Genomic DNA, 9495 nt, shown 5'->3' with positions numbered 1-9495 from the left:
CTAACAGATCTACGGGTTATACGCCTTTCTTCATGGTTTACTGAGCAGAGGCGGTCCTACCGAGTGACATCCGTCGTGACTCACCCCGAGTGGCGGCTTGCGTTGAAGCTAATAATGAACAAGCTCGTCAGGATGCACTTGATTTGTTAGATGAGAAGCGTGATTTAGCAATAGCCCGCTCGGCGATTTACCAGCAGGACCTGCGCCGTTATCACAGCCGCCGGGTTAGGTCCAGAACCTTTCAAGAAGGTGACTTAGTGCTCCGGCTCATCCAGGATCAGTCTGATATGCACAAGCTATCCCCACCTTGGGAAGGACCCTTTGTGGTCAGCAAAAACCTGAATAATGGGTCATATTACCTCATCGATGTTCGAGAGCACAAAGACTCACGTAAGTCGAAGGAGGAGACCCGCTGGCCGTGGAATATCGCTCATCTTCGGCCTTACTACACTTGAGCCACCGGCTCTCATGATGTACATATTTTGACAATGTATATATTATGAAAAGTAATAAAGTAGGATCTCTGTCCTTTTCATCCTCAAAAGTTTATATGTCTTCATTATTATATTGTTAAAACAACCAACAGGGAGCTGATCATATTTGAATCCGGTTTTCCCTTTGGTCCGGCTTATGATCATATGTGAATCTAGCCATTAGAAATCATGATCACCAGGGGGCTTCCTGTTCAAACATAGGTCGTATTCGAACCAAAGAGAACATAGTTGTCGATACCCTTTTGATTGACACACTGCCAAACCTATTAGGGGGCTTCTTGATCGTATTCGAATCATAGCTCAACCCCTTTTGGGTCTGACGTGGATCGTATATGAATCGGTGTCATTAAACAACTCTCAAGGTCATTTGGGGGCTTCCTGTTCAAACATAGGTCGTATTCGAACCAAAGAGAACATAGCCGTCGATACCCTCTTGATCGGCAACGCCAAAACCACTGGGGGCTATATGATCGTATTTGAATCTTAGCTTAACCCCTTTGGAATGGTTCTTTGGTCGTATTCGAATCAGAAGCCTTTGAATTTTATTTGTTGATAAAGTTCTTTGCAATCACAATTTTATGACTTTGTCTTGAAACTTTTTGATTATATTTGGAAGCATCTAATGAGTAGCTTCCATTTAGCCCGGTTTGGGCCTTGGTCAATAAATCGCCAGTATATGACAGTGAGCATGCATTTGGAAGTTTTCCGCTTCTAAAGATCGGGTTGTCATCCTCACTGTCCGGATCAGATAAATCGGCGGTGTAATCCAAGGATCACAGGTATGCTGTTATGGTTATGTTTCAAAGACATAATTGATAGCCAGCTTATTATAATTTTTGTTCATATTCCGGGTTACATCTAAGATATATGACCCACCATGCGGTAAACCGCCAAGGGACTTGTGATTTATTTCTCTATGTAGGACAGTTAAAGCAGATCTTTTAAAACATAAGGAAAGCAGAGGATCAGCATATAATTGAACGCCAGACATGTGCACGATGGCATGGCAAAATTAAGTGTTTTTCTACCCTATTACATGACTCCCCGAGTCCAAATGATGAAGCATTGTTTTTCAGTAAAGCATAAATATGGGCCGCATGATGGATCAAATGCGTTGTTGGCCTGAAGCTTCCGGATTATCCCTTTCCGCTCCTCCTTCTTGTGCCCTGTCCTAGAAGGTTCATGATGATCAGTCAATGCCACTCAAAGCTTCAAATTCAGCTTCATCATCAACTAATCCGGCTGGGTCAACTTCAGGGGCAAAGGTATGCTTACGAATTGGAGGGATCAGGCTGATCACTTCATAATGTAGCGTTGGAATCCTCCGGTTTTCAGCATCACAACTCGGATGATATTTGGTAAGATCTGTGTCATTAGCAATCAGGGTGGCCACAGGGCGTATTTCCTTAACACAAGTGGTGAAGTCCTCTTGTCCAAACGGTGTGCCGTCTTCTTTCAGGCTGGGATACCCGATGGCAATATCGGCCAGGTCTAGCTCCGGTAGCCACGCCTTGGCCCGGCTTAATGCAGCTACGGCTCCGGCTCTCGCCGAAGATCGCCCTAGTTCTTTGAACCATTGAAGTAGCACGGCAAGGCGTTTTAGTACATCCGCCAAGAGGGTGAGGACTTCATTGGACAAAGCCACTACAGCTAAAGCACGTTGTGACCCGGTGTAGAGTTGTTCTACCAGTGTGTAAACCGCCTTTAATTTTATCAGCATGCTTTGGTTAAGATTGGAACTCCTGGGGCCTGCATTGCAAAGTCAGGTAAGTTGATGACAATTGATAGACTTGTTAGAAAAGATTCAAATATTTAACACTTGCAGAATAACTTACCAAAGATTGCTGAGACCATTTGAGATACATGGCGTTTTAAGCCGGATAGTTTGGCGGTTGTTTCCGCAAGAGCTGCCTCAGCCTTTTCATCCCGGTTGATCAAGGCGATCTTTTCATCAGCCCAGGCTTTCTTTTCTGCTTCAAAGTCTTTTTTCAGTTTCTCTTGTTCAGATATACTGAATTCAAACTTGGAGTTGGCTTTTTGGGTTTCAATCTCTTCTGCTTCCACGCGATTCTTCAAGTCAGAAATCTCCGATTCAAATTGACTCATGGCGTCCTATACAAATGCCGGGTTACAGTCAGGATTGTCATAATGCAACATTAAGTCCAAAGCACTTTGCAAGCAAAGATAATTGGCACTTGGTGACTAATGTATGTTGAAGAATTCTGCTTGCAGTGGTGGTTCATTAAAGTAAGTCCCAAGCACTTTCCAAGCAAAGATACTTGGCACTTGGGGGCTAATGCATATTGATGTTCCAAGTACTTCCTGATTAAAACATGATAAGGACCAGGTCAAACATGCTGGTTCAGCCGGCCCTGGGGGGCTACAGGATAAGTCGGATTTCTTACATATATTGCTAAGTTGGTCTTAAGTCTACAACATATTTCATCATAAGCAATAGACTTGGGGGCTGGTGTAGTAAGGATAACTAAAGTACAGCAACAAGAGTTATACCTCAGATTTTTGGTGTATCTATTTCACCATGTCAATCTCCATGTCCCGGCTGTTGTGCACTTGATTTATATAACCAGAGACGATTTCTCCAATACTTAGATGAGTATAATCAGTGGCATCCAACTTAGCTTTGCGAAGTTCCAGAAGTTCTTCTTTGGCGGAGCACTTGGCTAGCACGGTGGGTCTCCCCGGCTCAACAAAGTTAGTTTTGATGATTTTGACGTCCAGGTCATCCGCCTTGGCCGGGCTAGGGATCTCTGGGTTCTCGGAACCGTCAATGGCTTGCTCGACAGGCGGATCAGCAGTAGGCGTTGGAATATCGTGGGCTGGTTCAGACGGCGGCTCATGAGCGGAGGTGTCAGAAGCAGCCGTTCTGAGCTCTGGTTCAGTCAAGATCGGCTCTTCGGCCGGCTTGTTCTTCTTCGCCCTCTTGCTGGGCTTTACTTGTACGCTGTGTAAAACTCAAAAGGTTAGTGCAAAAACATGAGTAAGATAAGCACAAGATAAACAGATTATCATTACCCTGGAGCGGTTTTGAAAGCCGGCATATTATACTGCATTGATTCACCAGAGGAAGGTGAAGTTCCCTGATAGTTTGAGTCAGAAGAATTGAGTGGTTAACGAGTGAAACCCGCCAAAGGATAAAAAGAATGTAAATCAGAGATGACCTTAGTCCGGCGTTTTCTTGTTACATTGGGTAAGCCGAAGGAGAGTTCCGTATCTTTACTGGTCCGGGTCTGCCTCCGGCTCTCGTGAATCTGTCGCTTCAAAAGAAATTGATGATCTTGGTAAGCTATAGGATGTGAAAATCTTACTTTCCGGGTTACTCTTCAGACTTTCTGTCTCGGCAAAGGCTCGGAGTCGGAGGAAATTATAGTTACCTCTTCAATCGCTACATGACTCGCTCCTGTATCCTCCTGATGATAATCAGTGTCAATAAGATGGTTAAAAAAGGAGCCTAAAGAGTCAAGAGCTACCTCTGACTCGGAGGTATATTTCAAATGAAGCATATCCGAGGCGCTAGGTTTGTTCCCCTTCTTCCGGGCAGCGGATTTCCTGGCGGCTTTCTTAGTTTTTCTGGCTTTCTTTGCAGCCTCATGGTCATATTTGACCTTCCAAAATTCATCATCAGCCTGTTAATTACAACAAAGGTTTTTGAGTAAAGACGAAATTGTTAAAGTTGAAGGTAAAAATGCTCAAGTCAATAGCTTACCGCTGGAGCTGGGTTAGCTTTGCAGAAAGGGCTTAAACCTACTTTCCCACAATCTGCCAGGCTCTCATTCAGAAGAGACTTGGTCATATCGTCAACAACGTCCCCAGGTAAGTCATCAGGGCTATGCCGCAGAGGATCATTCTTTTGGCCTGTGTAATTGCACATCAAGCCGGGACGACGGCTCAAAGGAATAACCCGCCAGGCAAGCCAAACCCGGACCAGATCAATGTCATTTAGGCCATTCCCCAGAAGAGCCTTGACCTTGCTCATGGTGGGGGCGAGTGTTTGATGTCCAGCCGAAGACAGTTTATCTGGTAGGGGGTGAGTTGACTCCAGGCGTAAGGCGCGAAAGCCGAGCAGAGGGTTCTCATTAGCCGGAGAAGTGTCTTGATAGTAGAACCACGTCTGGTTCCAATCTTTAGGGTGACTCAGTGGTTCGGCATACGGGAAGAGACAGTCTCTTCGTCGCTGGATTGAGATTCCACCAAGCTCCAAGCTGGGCCCATGGGCACGTTCATTTTGACGGTTCAAATAAAATAACTCTCTAAAGAATAGCAAGCTGGGTTCTTCTCCAAGGTACACCTCACAAAACACTTGAAAATTGCAGATATTTGACACGGAATTAGGCCCGATGTCTTGAGGTCGTAGGTCAAAAAAAGTGCAAGACGTCTCTGAAGAACTTTGAGCCGGGTGGAGAAAAGCCCCGGTTCATGTGATCAGTAAAGACGATAACTTCCACTTCCTTGGGTTGAGATTTTTCTTCTGTCGGATCAGGAGCACGATAGGACATGACTTCCTTCTTCGGCAGATAACCAGTCTTCACAAATTCATTAAAGGTGTTATCTATGGCGATGGATTTAACCCAGTTGCATGTAACTTGTGCTTTGGGAGCCTTGGGGGGCATTATGGAGATGGAAGCCTATGACCAAATAAAAATTTCCGGCTCAAATTTAAGCCGGAGAGAAATACTTCAATTTGTAGTCAAGATGGCAGCTTACGAAGGGGCCTAATGATATATGGCTAATTGTATCAGATTATTTAAGCCGTCATGAGCATCATAAGCAATTACGTCATTTAAATCACCATGAGTGGTCGGGATTACTGATTAAGCATTGCCTTTGTTAAAGCCGGTGATAAGAGTCATCGTGGCTAGGTGGATCTAACAGATACAGCTTTTGCCTAAGTGTCACACAAACAAGTTTCACATATTGCAGTTGTTATTTTGGATCAAACGGTCGTTCAGAAAAGAAAATATTCTAGACCTAAAAGGCTGGTACAGATGAGTTCATGAGTTCTAATGAGGCCTCTGTACAAGGAAAAGGGATCTGCTCGTGTCAAAAATGGACATAAAACGATTACCGCAGAAGTATATGTTGCTTTTTAAATCAGAAGAGGCCGTGATGGAGGAACTATGAAGAAACTGTGATGAACAGCGAAGAAACGCAGAAGAACGGTGAACCCTAAATGCGGATCTGGGGTGCGGGACGGCAAGGACTTACAACTGCAGATCTACTGCGGAGGATCGCCGCCATTCTCTGGTCGGTTCAAGTTGATGCAGTGGCCAAGATTGACGAAGACGAGATGCTCTGCGGCGGCGGCGGCGGCGGAGCTCGAGCGGCAACAGAGTCATGAGAGGAAGAAGACGACTGAAAGGGGGAGAATGAGGAAAGACCTAAGGACGTGCCTATTTATAAGGAGAAGACTGACAGAGTAGGCGCGAGAAATGAGGAGGCTGAAACGTGGTTATCCAGCTGCTCAGACGCCTCGATTCTCGGGATGGTTATTAAGATAAAGATCTGTTGGGATATGATTGAATAAAAAATGAATTTAATGGCAGATGACGTCATAGCGAATTATCATAAATCCAGAAGATGATGTCATGGCGGGTTATATATTTTGCGCAGATAGAAGGCCGAAGACCTTTTTCTTAAGGTATTGAAGATTGACATGAACCGGTTCAAATCAATCTGGGGCCTAATGTTGGGGATATAACTACTAGTGTAACCCGCCCAGGAGGGGCCGGGTTACGCTATGATGATTTATTATATGAAGCCCAATATCAAGCTTGAAGATGGCGGTTCAATAAAGGGTCTAAAGCCCGCAGGCGACTTAAGGCCCGTAGTGATAAACCGCCGTAATGGCATGACTTGTGTTGTAAGGCAAGATTAACTAGTCACCGAGCCGGACACTGTTTATGAGCCGGCCGGGACTCTGTAAGCCGCGGGGTGTCAACCCGTGTATATAAGGGGACGACCCGCCGGTGGCTTAGGGCAAGTAACATCAAATTGAGAGCCAGGCATAGCAGATTTGCTCCCTGGTCATCAAACCCTAGCAATTCCACCTCAACTGGATTAGGCTTTCACCTTCACCGCAAGGGGCCGAACCAGTATAAACCCTCGTGTCCTTTGTCCCACTTTAACCCCTTTAAGCTTCCTAGTTGCGATGGCTCCACGACTAAGTCCTTTCACGAGGACATCTGCCGTGACAATTCCACGATAGGTAGGAAAAATATATGAGCTTACATTCAAACGTGGCCGCGAACCCCTAAATCTCATTGTGTTCAAATGCCGATGGTTCGACCCCAAAAAGGGTCTGAGACATACGCCTTTTATTGGTTTAGTTGAAGTTAAACCATCAACCGTCTACGCCGGAGCTGATCTCTTTATCTCCGCTACCCAAGCCACACAAGAATATTATCTGCCTTACCCATGCTAGAAAGAGTACCTAAAGGGTTGGGAAGTTGTGTTCAAGGTGTCGCCACATGGTAAGCTACCGGACCCGAACGATGATGATTACTACAACATAAACCCCATGACATATGAGGGAGTGTTCTTTCAAGAGCAACATGATGACGTGGTCCGAAACAAGGACAATGATGAATTGGGTTATGTTGACCTGGACCCAAACGATGACGACGTGCGGATTGATGGTGATGCAGTTGTGAATCAAAGAGATATAATTATGCTTGAAAAGTTAAATTAAGACGCTGACGATGAGGAAGAGCATCCACCTCCATCAGACAACAAAGATGATATGCATGATAGTGATGATGAGAATAGTCGACAAATAGATTACAATAGTGATGATTCATATGGGTTCTGGAAAATGTAAGTTCTTTTAATGATGATTGAGGTAGATTACAATGGTATGCTTAATGTGCTCTTCTATTATTAATGTTCTTTTTTGTATGCTTAATGTGTTCTTCTGTTATTAATATTCTTTTTCTGTATGCTTAATGTGCTCTTTTGTTATTAATGTTCTTTTCTATATGCTTGTTTATTTGATAACCTTACTAAATGTTTACTCTCTTCTCAATGCAAGTTTTCTAATCATGGGCAAGTCCAGCGGCGCCGGTTTCCTCAACAAATTCAAAGGACTTACTCACGAGCCCACAAGGTCCCCCCGACTACGCGAGGATGACACCTCACAGGGAGGTCGACGGGTCGGGGGAGGAGATCATAGAGGAGGAGGGGGTGGGGGAGAGCCCCTAGAGGAGGAGGAGGTGGGGGGAGAGGCACCCGGGTCAAAAAACTCCGGTTGCTCTGTAACGGAGTTGGCAACGCACATTGCTCAACGATCAATGAGAACAGCGTCGATCTGCACTCACTGCTTGATTTCAAGAAGGGCATCGCTAGCGATCCTCAGAGAGCATTGAGTAACTGGAACAACACAACCCACTTATGTTGCTAGAATGGTGTCAACTGCACCTCCACGGCACCACCGTTCAACGTCTCATCACTTGTTCTTGCTAGCCAAAACTTAGCAGGCCAAATTAGCTCCTCTCTAGGAAACCTAACTTTCCTCTTGACCTTTCGGGGAACTACTTTGTTGGCCTCATAGCCTGTCCTTGGCCATCTTCAAAGATTACAGACACTTTACCTCAACAACAATAGTTTAAATGGTATAATTCCTGATTCACTTACCAACTGTTCCTACTTGATCAACTTAGATCTCTCTGTAAACTCCCTCATGTGTGTAATTCATACAAAACCAGGCTTCCTTTCAAGACTGAACTACTTAGATCTCTCTGCAAACTCACTAGTCCGTCAAATTCCTCCGAAACTAGACCTCCTGTCAAAACTGATCTTCTTGGATCTCTCTGTAAATTTGCTAGTGGGTCAAATTCCTCCGAGTTTAGGCTTTCTTCCTAATCAAGCATATATCTATCTTCGATCAAATCAACTTGAGTGGAGCATTCCTGAGCTTGGGCAATATCCGCTATTGCAAGAGCTGATCCTGGGCAACAATAAGCTTTTAGGTGAACCCCCACATGTCATCCTGAATTCTTCTGGTTCGCTCCAAATTTCAGGCTTGGGATTCAATATGCTAAGCAAGGCATTGCCACCTAATATTGCCGACCGTCTGCCTAATCTCATCCAACTTACCTTGGCTACTAACCTGTTTCAAGGTAACATCCCAGCTTCCCTAGGAAACGCCAGGTTTAAATGTGATAGATTTATCAAACAACAGCTTCACCGGGACAATTCCTACTTCTTTTGGAAAGCTTTCGAACTGACTATTCTAAACCTTGAGAATAACCTTCTTGAAACATGGAACAACAAAGACTGGGAGTTCTTAAATGCACTCAGAAATTGTCAATCTCTAAAGAAACTATCAGTCTCCTTGAATAAATAGCAGGGATCTATTCCCAGTCCGCTGGTAACCTATCCCCCAGCCTTGAGGAGCTCTTGCTGCTTGGAAACAACTTATCAGGACAAGTACCCTAGAGAATCATAAAACTTAGTGCCTTAATTAAACTGGCACTAGGTGAAAATAGTTTAATTGGTACAATTGAGGGATGGGTTCGTGACCTGAAAGGCCTTGTATCATTATATCTCCAGTCAAACAGTTTCACTGGCCTAATCCCATCCTCTATTAGCAGACTTACTCGATTGACATATCTGTATATAGGTGAAAATGAGTTCGAGGGCCACATACCACCCAGCTTGGGGAACCTTCCACTCTTACAGCTAAACCTTGGTGGTAACAATTTCCAAGGGTATATACCATCAAACTTTGGAAACCTCCAAGAACTAATATTGCTGTATCTCAGCCACAACAATCTCCAAGGTGACATACCTCAAATTAGTACCCTTAAGCAACTCACTACTTTGGATCTTTCATCAAATAAGCTTACATGGCAAATTCCCGATTCTTTATGCCAATGTAATGGCTTTGTGAGTCTGCAAATAGATCAATACTTTATGTCGGGAAACATTCCAGTAACTTCTGGTAACCTTTTGTCACTGAGCATGCTAAATCTTTCACACAATAGCT

The sequence above is a fragment of the Triticum aestivum genome, chromosome 3A (assembly GCF_018294505.1).
Source record: "Triticum aestivum cultivar Chinese Spring chromosome 3A, IWGSC CS RefSeq v2.1, whole genome shotgun sequence".
NCBI lineage: Eukaryota > Viridiplantae > Streptophyta > Magnoliopsida > Poales > Poaceae > Triticum > Triticum aestivum.
This window is presented reverse-complemented; position numbering follows the sequence as displayed.